This window comes from Pecten maximus, chromosome 9, assembly GCF_902652985.1.
Source record: "Pecten maximus chromosome 9, xPecMax1.1, whole genome shotgun sequence".
NCBI lineage: Eukaryota > Metazoa > Mollusca > Bivalvia > Pectinida > Pectinidae > Pecten > Pecten maximus.
Window position 1 is genome coordinate 16076607 of NC_047023.1, and position 16997 is coordinate 16093603.

Sequence of the window (16997 nt, forward strand, 5' to 3'; positions counted from 1 at the left end):
TATAATTCAATGCAAATGGCGATCAGTTTAAATATGTTTCACATCACATCAAATGGTTATGTATTTTTAAACTGTGTGTCACTATCCGTAAGAATCTAGATATGGCATTCAGGGTGTGACAACAAGTCTCTGGAACTAAAAGGATTTATCAAAGTTAACAAAAACGAGGAAAAGGTATAACAAAATGATTTACTCGGCAGTACTTGCTAAAATTATCAGGGGAACAAGACTCGATGTTCCGAAAATCATTTCAAAATATATATGATGATTGATAAGACTTACCATACTGAGCAGGTTATACTCAAGGACAATGACAGGATATAAGTACAATTCCCCAATAACAAATGTTCCCTTTGGAGATAGTAACATCCCTGCTTCCCATACATACGATACATCTGTATTTATATGTTCCAGATGCCATATTTCCTTGCGCGATATTAAGTGTTTGATACTTGTTAGTATACCTACTGGTTACGTTGTCACAGCACTGGTTTTCATTTTACGAACGTTACTTAACGAAGATTTAACCTAGCTTTGCATGGAGGGTGCCGTCGACGAGCCATAAGATTCTTACCCGTATGTCGGGATTATTTTTTTTATAATGATACTTGATAATGACAACGATTGGTTTAATGTATAGAAGCAGTTGTCTGTGTTACTGTTCCGACGTCACTAGCATAGTGTTCTGACTTACGGAATATGTGGTAGCACGCCACAGAAAGTCTGGGTATCCATGGGTGTTTTTTTAAAGCAAATAACTCCTGTATTATGATATGCATAAAAAATGAAAAAAATAAATGCACACTATAATTGGTATATTCATTATGAACAAAATTGGTTCCGGACTTTCCGAAAGTGTGTTTACACAGGAAATTCGGTTTTGCCTACAACGAAAAATGGAGGCTCATAATCAAGGTAAGATTGCGGGAAAACTTAATCTACAACATATGTCAAAACATTAATTCTGTCTTTGGGATAGATATTTAATTTCAAATAGGTTTCAGAAAAAAAATTGTGAAGAGAATTGTGTCATTTTGGGTCAACTATAATATTTTGCAATTTTTAAGTTATTTTTAAGTTGTTACCGTGGTATTCTAAGCTGTTTAAAAATTGCAAATGTTGTATAGATTACAAATATATATACTTAATTAGAGGTAATATGTAAGGTTAACTGGCAATATTTAAATATCTAAACATGTGTTATATTTTTCAGAATTGGGCATTTTTACTGGGGAGCCTGAAGTTGGTTCTGAGTTCCGAGTTCCGAGTTCCGAGTTCCGTTTAAGATAAACGGAACTAGGAACCAGTTCCGAGTTCCGTTTAAGAAAAACGGAACTGCAATGCATTAGATTTACGAGTTTTGGTCCCAGTTCTGAGTTCCGTTTAAGAAAAACTGAAATATTAAGTATTAGCTTTATTGGTTTTGGTCCCAGTTCCGAGTTCCGTTTAAGAAAAACTGAAATACTATGTATTAGCTTGATTGGTTTTGGTCCCAGTTCCGAGTTCCGTTTAAGAAAAACGGAACTAGGAACCAGTTCCGAGTTCCGTTTAAGAAAAATGAAACTTCAATGTAATAGCTTTACGGGTTTTGGTGCCAGTTTCCAGTTCCGTTTAAGAAAAACAGAAATACTGTGTATTAGCTTGATTGGTTTTGGTCTTAGTTCCGAGTTCCGTTTAAGATAAACGGAACTAGGAACCAGTTCCGAGTTCCGTTTAAGAAAAATGGAACTAAGAACCAGTTTTACGGGACTTGGTCCTAGTTTTCAGTTCCGTGTAAGAAAACCGAAAATTGGAACCAGTTCCGAGTTCCTTTTAAGAAAATATTCTATGTACTTTATCTCAATATGAGACCCGAATCTGAAGAAGAAAAACTACATGTGTCAAATGGATGCAAAGTCATTTATGAGTCACGTATGAATTTTACGGGACACGGTCCTAGTTTTCAGTTCTGTTGAAGAAAATCGAAACTAGGAACCAGTTCCGAATTCCGTTTAAGTAAACGGAACTCGGAACCAGAGTTCCGTTTAACCAGTTCCGAGTTCCGGTTAAGTAAAACGGAACTCGGAACCAGTTCCTAGTTCCGTTTAACCAATTCCGAGTTCCGTTTAAGGTAATGTAAGTATGTAGAAGATTTACGGGTTTTGGTCCCAGTTCCGAGTTCCGTTAAAGAAAAACTGAAATACTATGTATTAGCTTTATTGGTTTTGGTCCCAGTTCCGAGTTCCGTTTAAGATAAACGGTACTAGGAACCAGCTTGCGTTGTAACTTCTGGGAAAAAGGATAACAACACGACTGGTGTTGTAAAATTACGAGACATTGTTGTGTTGTAACCTCCAAGAGAGAATGTTACAACGCAGTTTTCGTTCATGGTACATTTTTTTTTTTTTTTACCCTTTCCTAAATTACAAGTAGCTTGTTAAAGCAGCTTTCTAGATATCGCGAAATATGGGTCTATGGAGGGAGATATGAGTTTTTATTTGTAGTTAATGTATCTATATGTGTGAAGTTAAAGTACACAAACAAAGCAATAACTGCAAAGTATATTTCATACACCATTTTGTTTTTCAATATGGCTTCTACTGTTGAGGTGAAATGTCTATATGACGACTGGGAAAAATCTTTAATTGGTATTACTGAAGTTTTATTCAACACAAATAAAAAAAAAATACAATTTCATTGAATAATATTGAAAAGTTCTTTCATTGGTACCTGGAAACATAGAAATACGCGGGGTAGCAGGAAACTTCTAAGGAGTTGCCAAAGGCCTTCCTTGTAATTCGCTGTCAATGATTAGACTAAATGATTAGATTAAATCTACAATTTGTGATATCACTAATTCGAATATATGGTATCATTAAATGATTAAACGATATCATGAATTCTAATTTATGATATCATTTAATGAATAAATTATATCAATAATTCGTATTGATATCACTTTATTCCTTGAATTAATGATATCAATAATGGAATTATTCATATAAATAAATCGAATAAATGATAACCATTAATTATGTCTCCCCCGTAAGTTTCGGAGAGACATATTGCTTTGTTCCCGCGAGGAGGGGATGCTTGGGATTGCACTTGAGTTTTGTAAGTCAGAGCTCACATGATCTGCTACTGAAAATATTAAATTTATTCATTCGTTTGTTTCCGTGCGATAACTTGTATTCTTGTTAACAAATCGTCTCCATTTTTTTTTCTTTGTATTTATTTTATTTTTTAAGTTTTTCAGCATAGTAAAATACAAAAACATAAACCCCATATACGTTTATCTTAAACGGAACTCGGAACTGGGACCAAAACCAGTAAAGCTTATACATGGTTGTTCCGTTTTTCTTAAACGGAAATCGGAACTGGTTAAACGGAACTCGGAACTGGTTCCGAGTTCCGTTTTACTTAAACGGTAATCGGAACTGGTTAAACGGAACTCGGAACTGTTTATAAATAGTAGTTCGTTTGTCTTAAACGGAACTCGGAACTGGGACAAAACCCGTAAATCTTCTACATACCTACATTACCTTAAACGGAACTCGGAATTGGTTGAACGGAACTAGGAACTGGTTCCGAGTTCCGTTTTACTTAAACGGAACTCGGAACTGGGACCAAGTCCCGTAAAGTTTATGCATAGTAGTTCGTTTGTCTTAAACGGAACTCGGAACTGGGACCAAAACCAATAAAGCTAATACATAGTATATTAGTTTTTCTTAAACGGAACTCGGAACTGGGACCAAACCTATTACATTTCAGTTCCACTTTTCTTAAACGAAACTCGGAACTGGTTCCTAGTAATCTTAAACGGAACTCGGAACTGGTTCCTAGTTCCGTTTTACTTAAACGGAACTCGGAAATGGTTTCTAGTTTCATTTATTTTAAAAGGAACTGGGAGCAAAGACCAAGTCCCGTAAAGTTTATACCTAACTGATAATTGTTCCTACACTCATTGACATATCATTTCTTTTCATATTCGGGTCTTGTAATGAGATAAAGTACGTAGAATATTTTCTTTAATGAATTTGGAAACTTATTCCTAGTTCCGTTTTTCTTAAACGGAACTCGGAACTGGCACCGAAACCCGTAAAGCTAATACATTGAAGTTCCATTTTTCTTAAACGGAACTCGGAACTGGGACCAAAACCAATCAAGCTAATACATAGTATTTCAGTTTTTCTTAAACGGAACTCGGAACTGGGACCAAAACCAATAAAGCTAATACTTAATATTTCAGTTTTTCTTAAACGGAACTCAGAACTGGGACCAAAACTCGTAAAGCTAATACATTGCAGTTCCGTTTTTCTTAAACGGAACTCGGAACTCGGAACTCGGAACCAACTTCAGGTTTTACTGTACACTGCTACTGTGCAGATATGTTGTGTTTTTTTTTTTTTATCAGAGTCGTATTATAATCTTACTTTGCAATGGACATTACCGTCTCTGTTATCAAGTTACCATTTACATTTTAGTTTCCTCCTCCGCCCCTGGCTATAGGAATAAGAGACATAGCCCTTTAACTTTGAAATTTTTGGCATTTGTTAGGGTTGTGTGATTGGTATTGACCTGAAGAGTAATAGATATTGTGTTGAAAAATAAAGAATGAATTATTTACAATATGTTGTTTTTCATTTATTTTATTAGTATTTACGCCACTTTCAGCTGTATTTTTGTTTTTTATTTTCAGATTTACGCGTGAAAGAAACCATAAACTAGGGGAAGTACTGACACGTGACATGTATCTATCAATATTTATAATTCTATAGCAAACCTATAACACAGGTTGAGCTCTTAATAGTTTGTTTAGAAATTGTCAGACATGTTACGGTCCCACAACCTTGCCAACATATGTGCGAATATCGTTGAAGGGCCATAACTCGTAAAACTTGATTTGCAGAAACTGTTTTAAGGTATGTGATAATGTCCAATTGAGGGATTAATAAGATTAAATAGAAAATCATAACGAAAGTTTAGGAAATAAGAATACCAAAAGCATATGTGTCAACATTTTGAGTCATATCGGGTTATAATTTTCATAAAACTTGACACGGCAACAATATTTTGCGACATGCCCTGTCATACTGATGAAGCATGTGAAATCACAAAGTTTTTCGTTGAAAACTGTAACACAAGTTACACTCACCACAAATTGCTAATGATGGAACGTATGACCTGACCAGCGCAATAACATAATACACACTGGTATATGTATCACATTTCATTCCATTTTCAAAGAAGAGTAGCATTTTCTTGATGTTCGCCATATAGTTTTTGTTTCGAGATTTTGTTTGGTATTCAAGAAGACTTTGAATTTGTTAAGAAATTATGAGACTATTGTGGGGGTCACACCAAATTGTAAACATGTGCGAATATTCAGAAAGAACCATACCTTGTTTGGTATTTTAGCCATTGACTGTGGGAGGATTCAACCATGCCTGACGGACGTAACTTTTGGTTTGGGGAAGATGTTCCGGGGCGAAGTATGCTGTATCATTTTTGTGAGAGTTTGCACATATATATATACAGTGTATATATATATATATTGTTAAATTGTATTGACATCCAGATTCAAATCAATGTTATTTCCAATTATCCAGTGTCTCTGAAAAATCATATATATATATTAAATGACGTGGAATCTGGTTCAGCTCATCTGAATTTCCCTATGCTTACAACTTAACAGTGTTGATACAAACAGGATTTTTCTATTTTGTTTCCGTCGTTGAATTAGGAGAATTCATCAGCATAAAACTCCTAAGGGCAATAACACAGATGATTATTTTTAATGTACACCTTTAAAATCTTTTTTCGACGTCCTCATAGAGACAATGACTTTTTCAGATATTAAAAATGACATTAATGTATATTTTCTTTCTATGGATTCCATTGTAAAACATCGGTTAAAAGCATTATACATGTTACTCGCAACTCTCCACAATCATTCTTCACAAGGAATCCGTCGCAGTAATCATTATATGTATCTTCTGATAATTAACTTCATATTTAATTAGGTATTTCTATCATCATTCGCTATGACAGTAAAAAGAGACATTTGTTCCCTTATAAGTTAATAGTCATGTAAATTGTATGCAAATTGCACTTTAGAACATAAACTTGTCATTTTAGGACATCTAATAACATAGCAAGGGAATTCATTGATAAAGTTCCCGCTTATAAATATTGATAATACTTTTATTTTCTGTAACATCCAGAAGTATTCAATATAATAACACTACATGAACAAACTTGTAACGTCGTGGGGTCAAAAAGCCGTCAAAACCAATCAAGTGAGAATTCTTTTCAAACGTTGGCGTCATTTTAACATGTAAAACTGGTATGAGGAAACAATCAGTCCGTGCGATCATGCTGTGATATCTCAATATCTCAACCATTTGAGATTAGTTTACATCATAATTTGAATCTGGTAACGATAATCAAAACACAGAGTCAAGTCTACGCGGCAGGGAGGGGTCTGTGTGTCATACTAATTATCCAGCACTTAACGAATATCACCTCTAGAATTTTCTGGTAGAAACATCTTCTTCGGTGCATTATTTTGACTATTCTGACTTTATATACAAATAAAAACCATATTTCATTCATTAAACACATTTTATTAAGTGAAAACTATTTTTGGCAATAAATTAAATGGTTAAAGCATGAAGGAGAGTGTGATGAATCTGCAAAAAAAAGAAACACATTTAATACAATTGCCAATGATATCATCTATAATATCTATAATTACCAATATATGTATCTATCAGTTACTATCTGTCCATATTTCTTACTACGGGCAATTTTTTTCTTTCCTGGTTATATTTAACACTTTATAGATAAGAACTGACAAAACTCAATTGATAAGCAATACGGTTAATGCTCCTAATTTTCGAACTTTAACATTTTCAGTGCAATTTGTCTTAAAATAATGCAATTTTATCATCGTTATGAAGCATTTACTGCATTGATTATTATTTTATGTGAAAAATGTTAAATTTCTATTTGATGATGCTTGATTTGTCTATTTTAAAAGCTTACATTTACCACTTAATGACAAACTTATTTGTGTAGATTAGGAGAATATATTACAATGTCAAATTAGGTAATAAACAGACAATGCCTTCGAGCTTTACCTGGAAATTTTATTTGCTGATTTACATACTCATTTGATTCTGAGTTATCTATATTAATTACTCCCTACCAAACTTATCGACAACAAGGTCAAATAAGCAAATCTAAAAAACTTCGATCTTTACCTGGAAAACGTTTTAATATCCACCAAATACGGAACCCCGTCGTCTCATCCACCTGTTTCCGTATCCACGTCCATAGCCTCCAAGTCCGTATCCCCCGCGACCATGGTAATTTCCGTATCCGTTTCCATATCCATATCCACCACCAAGAAGTCCAAGACCACTTCCGAATCCATCGTCTAACATTGATCCCAAGCCATAGCCGTAGGAATTCCCTGCAATAAATGTTTTCTGTTTGTAAAGCTGAATATGCAAACAACAAAAATGTCACACTTAACAACCTTGGAAAGAAGGTTGACTCGAAACTTTTAAGCAATAGACACCCAGCAGGGAACATATCTCAACATAAACGATCTTGAAAATAAGCCATTAAGTGTAACCAGGTTATAGGGCTGTTTTGTGATAAACAGAGGTCGGCATCATATACAAGCCTCGTAAATTATGTATTTGCATCTTAAAAATGTGAAAAGGTCAGTCGGTTTCTCACATAAGCCATTTATTTTCTACAGATTATGGGATACGAATAAAATGCATACACACATAATTGTCACTTTGTTTCCTAGTGAATATTGAATAGTTTTTACCCAAAATTATAAAAAAAAAAAAATGGCTGCTGGTTATGTTATGTATAAGTTGTGTAGTGTATACTATGTGAATGTATGTTGGTGCGTGAACATCCACTGCACTCACCATAATAAGTGCAGAGCCCGCTAGCCACGAGGCAGGACAGGAGAAACAATACCTTCAGCATGGTGTAGACTTGGTAGTGACTGAAAGACAAAAATGTCATTATATAATAACAAATGTAAAATATCTTATTTATTCTACAACAAGCCGTATCTCTGTTCAATTACAGCGTCATTCCATGACTCTTATCTAATTAAAACACAAAAGCACAAACATATTTAGAGCTAACGGAGGCGAAGAAATAACTTAGTGGATAGCAATACGCTATAATCATAAACGGATATACAAGTAAAAGCATAAATAGAAAACATAACAAAGCAAAGCAAAGAGTCGTATGCTGATAATGTATAGTTCGGTTACAATGTATTCTACCATGTTTGCTATGTAACGACAGTTTTGATTGGTTTAAAACCATGTATTATTTTCCAATAACCCACGCTCGTGCCAATAATACACGGTAGTGAGTCACGGCTGTTACAATTTTATATATCTAATATTCACACATTTTATAAAAGGTTACTATAGCCGAGTGGGTTAATGGGTTAGTTTTTCAATAAATTTTTATCACGATGCGAGTTCGAATCCTACGGAGGCCCCGCCTTTTATCTTTTTTTATTTTTTTTTTATCATTTTTTTTTCAAAATCAATGCTATATGATAGATACTCTTGATCGTAGTACTGTATTGCCTGTATATTTCATCAACAAATAATGCAATACTCCAGAAATAAATTACAAGGTTTTCTCGGGGTTTCTTTGCTTTTTTTCTATTAGAAAGAGGTCGGTCTCAGAACTAAACAGTACATGGTAGAATAGAAATAATCAACTTTGACTCGTGTATTGTTGCAGGATATATAACTCGGACTCGGATATTTTGCAATTTTAATTAATAACTCAGGCCTGCGGCCTTCGTTATTAATTTAATTGCAAAATATCCTCGTCCTCGTTGTATATCCTGCAACAATACACGAATCATCGTTAATTATTTCTTAAATAACAGTAAGATGAAAATACTAGACAGTATGAACTGATAACAGCAATGATCAAACGAAATATATCGTCAGAATGCGGATAGATTAACTCCAATTGGAACAGAATGCCTATTAAACTAAATATAGAGTCGAAATTCGATATGGTTAAACGAAATATGAGGACAAAATCCAAATGCCATTAATAAATAACAGAAAGATATATTCATTAACATACTATAAACAATGACTTACCTAGACGTCGGTACGATTCGGTGTCGAGTAAATATTGAGAATGGTTCGGGGATGGTTCTCCTCCATATTTATACATGTTGCACAAGGAAATCAGGAAATGCTTCTCAAATGCGATTCGATAAAACGACAAAAGCTCGCAATAATGTTGACGAATGACCGGTGACGATTATGACTCATCCACACTACTGGTGACCTGTGTCCAATAAAGTGTATTATTAAGATCAACAGTGATCAACCTGGGGCTATTTAGGTTACTACGCAACTGTCATGGAGATGTGAATGAAATGCTTACAAGTAACAAAGTCATGTTTGGAAACCAATCATAGAAAAGTGTTGATTAGACATACATATATATGTATGTACTATTAAAAAGAATAACAAAGAATGCATTCTTGTTATCAAAACCGTAGGTCTGTCACATCTTATTCGACGAAATACATACAGACTGGAAATTACACGTCCACAATGGATCCAATCAATGTCAAATAATAAAGCATAAACTACGTGTTGTCATATGTTAACTCGTTGGTTCCACTTTGTCATAATGGTTAGTTGTAAGCAAACTCTAAAATTTATTATTTCTTTTGTTTTTATAATCAAACAAATTTTCACATTAATAAAGTAATAGTATGGACCCTTTCATAGACATGTGTAAATGTTGATGCATTGCAAAAGAAATAGCAAATCTTGCAAAATCACAAATTCTCAAACTTCAACTAATATGATTTTTATCCAAAACAAATATGTTTACAGTATTTCAGAAATTGTCTCAAAATTTCTCTATAAAGTAAATGATAGTTCGATTGCATATGCAATAAAGTTAAGATTCCCAGCATTCCTAACTTATAGAGTCGCTGGACCGTACATTTTCGGTGTTATTATATGAGTGAAGAGCGCGTTGAGATATCCAATAATGATGTAACTATCTTCCAAAGTTGGTCAAAGTTGAACATATACATTTTGAGTATTAGATCTAAACGCAATTTCTTTTAATGAAATGTTTACGACGACACCCCCGCCAGAACAGTAACACCATAATGTCGCTTTTCTTCGCAGTTTAGACAGTAAAACTGCACAATATTTATGTTCAATCATAATATATCTTAAATCAGTTATGCAAAGGGCAAAACGCGTGGGAATCAAAGAGGATACTACAAAAATCTGCCTCAAATACTAACTATATAAAGTGAGATTAATATAATCTAACATGGGTCTGTTCAATACACAGGGATAATTCAGCCCGAGTGTAAGAGTTTAGCCAGTCAGAACGAGGCTTGCCGAGTGCTGACGAGCCAAACTCTTACACGAGGGTTGAGATATTACTGTTTGCGCAACAGACCCATATTTGATTATATTTCTCACATACTTAAAAGCAGATTTTTTATGAAAGTTTTGCATCGCGCCATCTACAATCCCCTTTGAATATGCGTCAAAATTGATGACGTTATCATTTACGACATGGCTACTCCACGTAAAATGATGACGTTACGTTGTTATTTACCCCCTGTATGAGATGGATTTATCGTTTCCCTAGCAACCACGGGACAATCACGTGAAGTATGTGAGAATCACTAACTCCATATAATTCAATGAAAATGGCTATCAGTTTAAATATGTTTCAAACCGCAATAAACGATTATGTAGTTTTTAATTTTGCGTCACTATCCGTAAGAATCTAGATATGGCATTCAGGGTGTGAGAACAATCCTCTGGAACTAAAAGGATTTTTATCAAAGTTAACAAAAACGAGGAAAAAGTATAACAAAATGATTTACTTGGCGATACTTACTTAAATTATCAGGGGAACAAGACTCGATGTTCCGAAAATCATTCAAATATATATCATGATTGATTAGACTTACCATTCTGAACAGGTTATACTCAAGGACAATGATAGGGTAGAAGTACAATTCCCCAATAGCAAATGTCCCCTTTGTAGATAGTAACATCTCTGCTTCCCATACGATATTTATATGTCCAAATCCAATATTTCCTTGCGCGATATTAAGTGTTTGATACTTGTTAGTATATCAACTGGTTACGTTGTCACAGCACTAGTTTTTATTTTACGACCGTTACTTAACGCGAGTTTAACCCAGCTTTGCATGGAGGGTGCCGTCGACGAGGCAACAGATTCTTACCCGTACAAAAACCCCACTGATCTATATACAAATCTACATTTGTGTTCGTAGGGTGTCCTCTTTTTATCAATTTTGAGTTTGAATTACGGTTCTGTTTGTATGTCGGGATTATTTTTTACAATGATACTTGATGATAGCAACGGTTTAATGCATAGAAGCAGTTTCTGTTTTACTGTTCCGATGCCACTATCATAGTGTTCTGACTTACGGAATATGTGGTAGCACACCCCAGAAAGACTGGGTGGCCATGGCGACAAATAATTCCTGTATCATGATTTGCATAAAAAAATAAAACAAAAATAAATGTAAACTATATATTTATTTTTGCCAACAGCGAAAAATGGAGGCTCATAATCAAGGTAAGATCGCGGGAAAACTAAATGTACAACATACATGTATGTCAAAACATGATTAATTATGTCTGTATTAAAATTGCAAATGTTGTATAGATTACAAATATATACTTTATTAGAGGTAATATGTAGGGTTAACTGGCAATGATTACATATCTAAACGTGTGCCATATTTTTTTCAGAATAGGGTATTTTTACTGTACACTGCTACCTGTGCAGATATGGTTTGTTTGTTTTGGGGTTTTTTTTGGTTTTTTTCATCCGAATCGCATGATGATTTTCTATGCAATGGACATTACCGTCTCTGTAATTAAGTTACCATTTACATTTTAGTTTCCTCAGCCGCCCCTGGCTATAGAGATAAGATATATAGCCCTTTAACTTAGAAATTGTCTGCATCTGTTAGGATTGTATGATTGGTATTGATCTGAAATGTAATATTGTGTTAAAAAATAAAGAATAAACTATTTACAATATATTTTTATTCATTTATTTTATTGGTGTTTATGCCACTTTCAGCTGTATTTGTGTGCTTTGTTTTCAGATTTACTGGTAAAAGAAACCATCAAACTATGGGGAAAGTACTGACACGTGACATGTATCTACCAATATATATAATTCCATATCAGACCGAGGACACATGTGAGCACTTAATTTGTTTAGAAATTGTCAGACATGTTTTTTGCGACATGCCCTGTCATACTGATGAAGCATGTGAAAGTATTTTCGTTGAAGACTGTAACACAAGTTACACTCACCACAAATTGCTAATGACAGAACGTATGACCTGACCAGCGCAATAACATAATACACACTGCTATATGTATTGCGGACGTATAAAACTTCCTGTTGTTCTTTTAATCACCTTCCATTCCATTTTCAAAGAAGAGTAGCCTTTTCTTGATGTTCGCCATATGATTTTTGTTTCGAGAATTGTTTTGGTATTCAAGAAGACTTAAATAATTTATTGAGAAATTATGAGACTATTGTGGGGGTCACACCAAATTGTAAACATGTGCGAATATTCAAAAAGGACCATACCTTGTTTGGTATTTTAGCCATTGACTGATGGGAGGATTCAACCATGCCTGACGGACTTAACTTGTGGTTTGGGAAAGATGTTCCAGAGCGAAGTATTCTGTATCATTTTTGTGAAAGTTTGCATATATTGTTAAATTGTATTGACATCCAGATGCATATCAATGTTATTTCCAATTATCTAGTGTCTATGACATATTATATATATTAAATGACGTGGAATCTGGTTCAGCTCATCTGAATTTCCCTATGCTTACAACTTAACTGTGTTGATACAAACAGGATTTTTCTATTTTCGACGTCCTCATAGAGACAATGACTTTTGCAGATATTAAAAATGACCTTAATGCATATTTTCTTTCCATGTATTCCATTGTAAAACATCGGTTAAAAGCATTATACATGTTACTCGCAACTCTCCACAATCATTCTTCACAAGGAATCCGTCGCAGTAATCATTATATGTGTCTTCTGATAATTAACTTCATATGTAATTAGATATTAAATTGATCATAATTCGCAATGACAGTAAAAAGAGACATTTGTTTCCTTATAAGTTAATAGTCATGTAAATTGTATGCAAATTGTACTTTAGATCATAAACTTGTCATTTTAGAACATTTAATAACATAGCAAGGAAATTCATTGATGAAGTTCTCGCTTTTAAATATTGACAATACTTTTATTTTCTGTAACATCCAGAAGTATTCAATATCATAACAGTACATGAACAAACTTGTAACGTCGTGGGGTCAAAATGCCGTCAAAATCAATCAAGTGAGAATACTTTACAAACGTTGGCGTTATTTTAACATGTAAAACTGGTATGAGGAAACAATCAGTCCGTGCGATCATGATATGATATCTCAACCATTTGAGATTAGTTTACATCATAATTTGAATCTGGTAACGATAATCAAAACACAGAGTCAAGTCTACGCGGCAGGGAGGGGTCTGTGTGTCATACTAATTATCCAGCACTTAACAAATATCACCTCTAGAATTTTTCTGGTAAAAACATTTTCTTCTGTGCATTATTTTGACTATTCTGACTTTATATACAAATACAAACCATATTTCATTCATCAAACACATTTTATTAAGTGAAAACAATTTTTGGCAATAAATTAAATGGTTAAAGCATGAAGGAGAGTGTGATGAATCTGCAAAAAAAAAAAAAAAAGTATTTAATACAATTGTCAATGATAGCATCTATAATATCTATAATTACCAATATATGTATCTATCAGTTACTGTCTGTCCATATTTCTGACTACGGGCAATTTTTTTCTTTCCTGGTTATATTCAACACTATATAGATAAGAACTAATAAAACTCAATTGATAAGCAATACGGTTAATGATCCTAATTTTCGAACTATTAACATTTTCAGTGCAATTTGTCTTAAAATAATGCAATTTTATCATCATTATGAAGCATTTACTGCATTGATTATTATTTTATGTGAAAAATATTAAATTTCTATTTGATGATGCTTGATTTGTCTATTTTAAAAGCTGAGATTTACCACTTAATGACAAACTTCTTTGTGTAAATTAGGAGAATTTGTTAGAATGTCAAATTAGGTAATAAACAGACAATGCCTTCGAGCTTTATCTGGAAATTTTATTTGCTGATTTACTTACTCATTTGATTCTGAGTTATCTATACTCATTACTCCATACCAAACATATCGACAACAAGGTCAAATAAGCAAATCTAAAAAACTTTGAACTTTACCTGGACAACGTTTTAATATCCACCAAATACGGAACCCCGTCGTCTCATCCACCTGTTTCCGTATCCACGTCCGTAGCCTCCAAGTCCGTATCCCCCGCGACCATAGTAATTTCCGTATCCGTTTCCATATCCATATCCACCACCAAGAAGTCCAAGACCACTTCCGAATCCATCGTCTAACATTGATCCCAACCCATAGCCATATGAATTCCCTGCAATAAATGTTTTCTGTTTGTAAAGCTGAATATGCAAACAACAAAAATGTCACACTTAACAACCTTGGAAATAAGGTTGACTCGAAACTTTTAAGCAATAGACACCCAGCAGGGAATATATCTCAACATAAACGGTCTTGAAAATAAGCCATTAAGTGTAACCAGGTTGTAGGGCTGTTTTGTGATAAACAGAGGTCGGCATCATATACAAGCCTCGTAAATTATGTATTTGCATCTTAAAAATGTGAAAAGGTCAGTCGGTTTCTCACATAAGACATTTATTTTCTACAGATTATGGGATACGAATAAAATGCATACACACATAATTGTCACTTTGTTTCCTAGTTTTTTCCCAAAATTATCAAAAAAAAAAAAAAAATGACTGCTGGTTATGTTATGTATAAGTTGTGTAGTGTATACTATGTGAATGTATGTTGATGCATGAACATCCACTACACTCACCATAATAAGTGCAGAGCCCACTAGCCACGAGGCAGGACAGGAGAAACAATACCTTCAGCATGGTGTAGACTGGGTAGTGACTGAAAGACAAAAATGTTATTATATAATAACAAATGTAAAATATCTTATTTTGTCTACAACATGCCGTATCTCTATTCAATCACAGCGTCATTCCATGACTCTTATCTACAAGTAAAAGCATAAATAGGAAACATAACAAAGCGAAGCAAAGAGTCGTATGCTGATAATGTATAGTTCGGTTACAATGTAATAACAGTAAGATGAAAATACTAGACAATATGAACTGATAACATCAATGATCAAACGAAATATATCGTCAGAATGCGGATAGATTAACTCCAATTGGAACAGAATGCCTATTAAACTAAATATAGAGTCGAAATTCGATATGGTTAAACAAAATATGAGGACAAAATTTAAATGCCGTTAATAAATAATAGAAAGATATATTCATTAACATACTATAAACAATGACTTACCTAGACGTCGGTACGATTCGGTGTCGAGTAAAGATTGAAAATGGTTCGGAGATGGTTCTCCCCCATATTTATACATGTTACACAAGGAAATCAGGAAATGCTTCTCAAATGCGATTCGATAAAACGACAAAAGCTCACAATAATGTTGACGAATGACCGGTGACGATTATGACTCATCCATACTACTGGTGACCTGTGTCGAATAAGGTGTATTAGTAAGGTCAACAGTGATTAACCTGGGGCTATTTAGGCTACTACGCAACTGTCATGGAGATGTGAATGAAATGCTTACAATCAAGCTTGTTATCACGGTCCAGAATTCATTCTTAGTTTAATTTGATCTCATTTACTTATTTATGTTATATTACATTAGTACATTTTCCGTCTCCTGCATTTGCTGTATAGTCCATCCCCTGACAGCACCACTTGACATATAGACCCTACTATTGTTTTGCTAATATATTTTACTTAGCCCCTTTTTCAGAATTGCTGCCGATTCTTCAATTATTCACCATCAATTATGAATTAGTATTTATGTTTAAAATTGCATTTGTCACTTTAGAGCCGCCCATCTTTATAAATTTCTTGATCTTGTACCTATAATTGTTTTCGAACATCTATATTGTCCATGCAATGTACAAGATCATGTTTATTATTTGATGATAGAATTATTTAGTATTTCATATGATTGATTATATATTATGTTATTATGTATATGTATCCTTATGAGCCGTAAGGCTTAAAGTGAATAAACAATACAATACAAGTAACGCAGTCATGTTTGGAAACCAATCATAGAAAAGTATTGATTAGATATATATATATATGTACTATTAAAAAGAATAACAAAGAATGCATTCTTTTTATCAAAACCGTATGTCTGTCACATCGTATTCGAGGAAATGCAAGCTATGCAAATAGCTGAGTTTATGCTGTAATACATTAATTTTCTTTTGTAATTTTATTCTGTTTGGGTTATGTCCCTTTATGGGGCCCTTTTTTATCCCGTTGGGGGCCCAAGAGCATTCAGCACTTGCTGGTCGGTGATTGGCTGTTTACTTTTCTTCACTTGAATTTTTTTTTTTCATCATCGCCATTTTGTTTTTACGCATATAGAACTAAATCTAAAATTAAGCTATTTCGAAGCCCACCCTCATTCCACCCTTTTACAAGTAATACGGTTTAGGGTAATTCTGCCAAATATCCACTCATGATGTAAATTGTCATTCAATTTGTATTTTGTTCTATTTCGGCGTAATTCTGTCGAATACCCACCTAAGGATGTAAATTGTCATACAATTTGTATTTTGTTCTAATACTGACGCGGAATTAGCCATCTTATGATGAGCTTTTCAAAATATTTCTGATGATAATAATTTTCATGTTTCTATAATAAATT

At 33.8% G+C, this 16997-nt stretch overlaps 2 long non-coding RNA genes across 2 annotated transcripts; both read right to left on the reverse strand.

Moving 5' to 3' along the window:
• Positions 1–6589: 6589 nt before the first annotated feature.
• On the reverse strand, positions 6590–9282 carry LOC117334396. Its single transcript, XR_004534141.1, has 4 exons — positions 9150–9282; positions 7932–8011; positions 7245–7456; positions 6590–6671 (listed from the first exon to the last, which is right to left on the reverse strand). It is a non-coding gene; the product is annotated as an uncharacterized LOC117334396 (long non-coding RNA).
• Positions 9283–13757: 4475 nt separating this feature from the next.
• LOC117334399 lies at positions 13758–15724 on the reverse strand. Its single transcript, XR_004534144.1, has 4 exons — positions 15599–15724; positions 15099–15178; positions 14422–14633; positions 13758–13844 (listed from the first exon to the last, which is right to left on the reverse strand). It is a non-coding gene; the product is annotated as an uncharacterized LOC117334399 (long non-coding RNA).
• Between the last annotated feature and the right edge of the window lie 1273 nt (positions 15725–16997).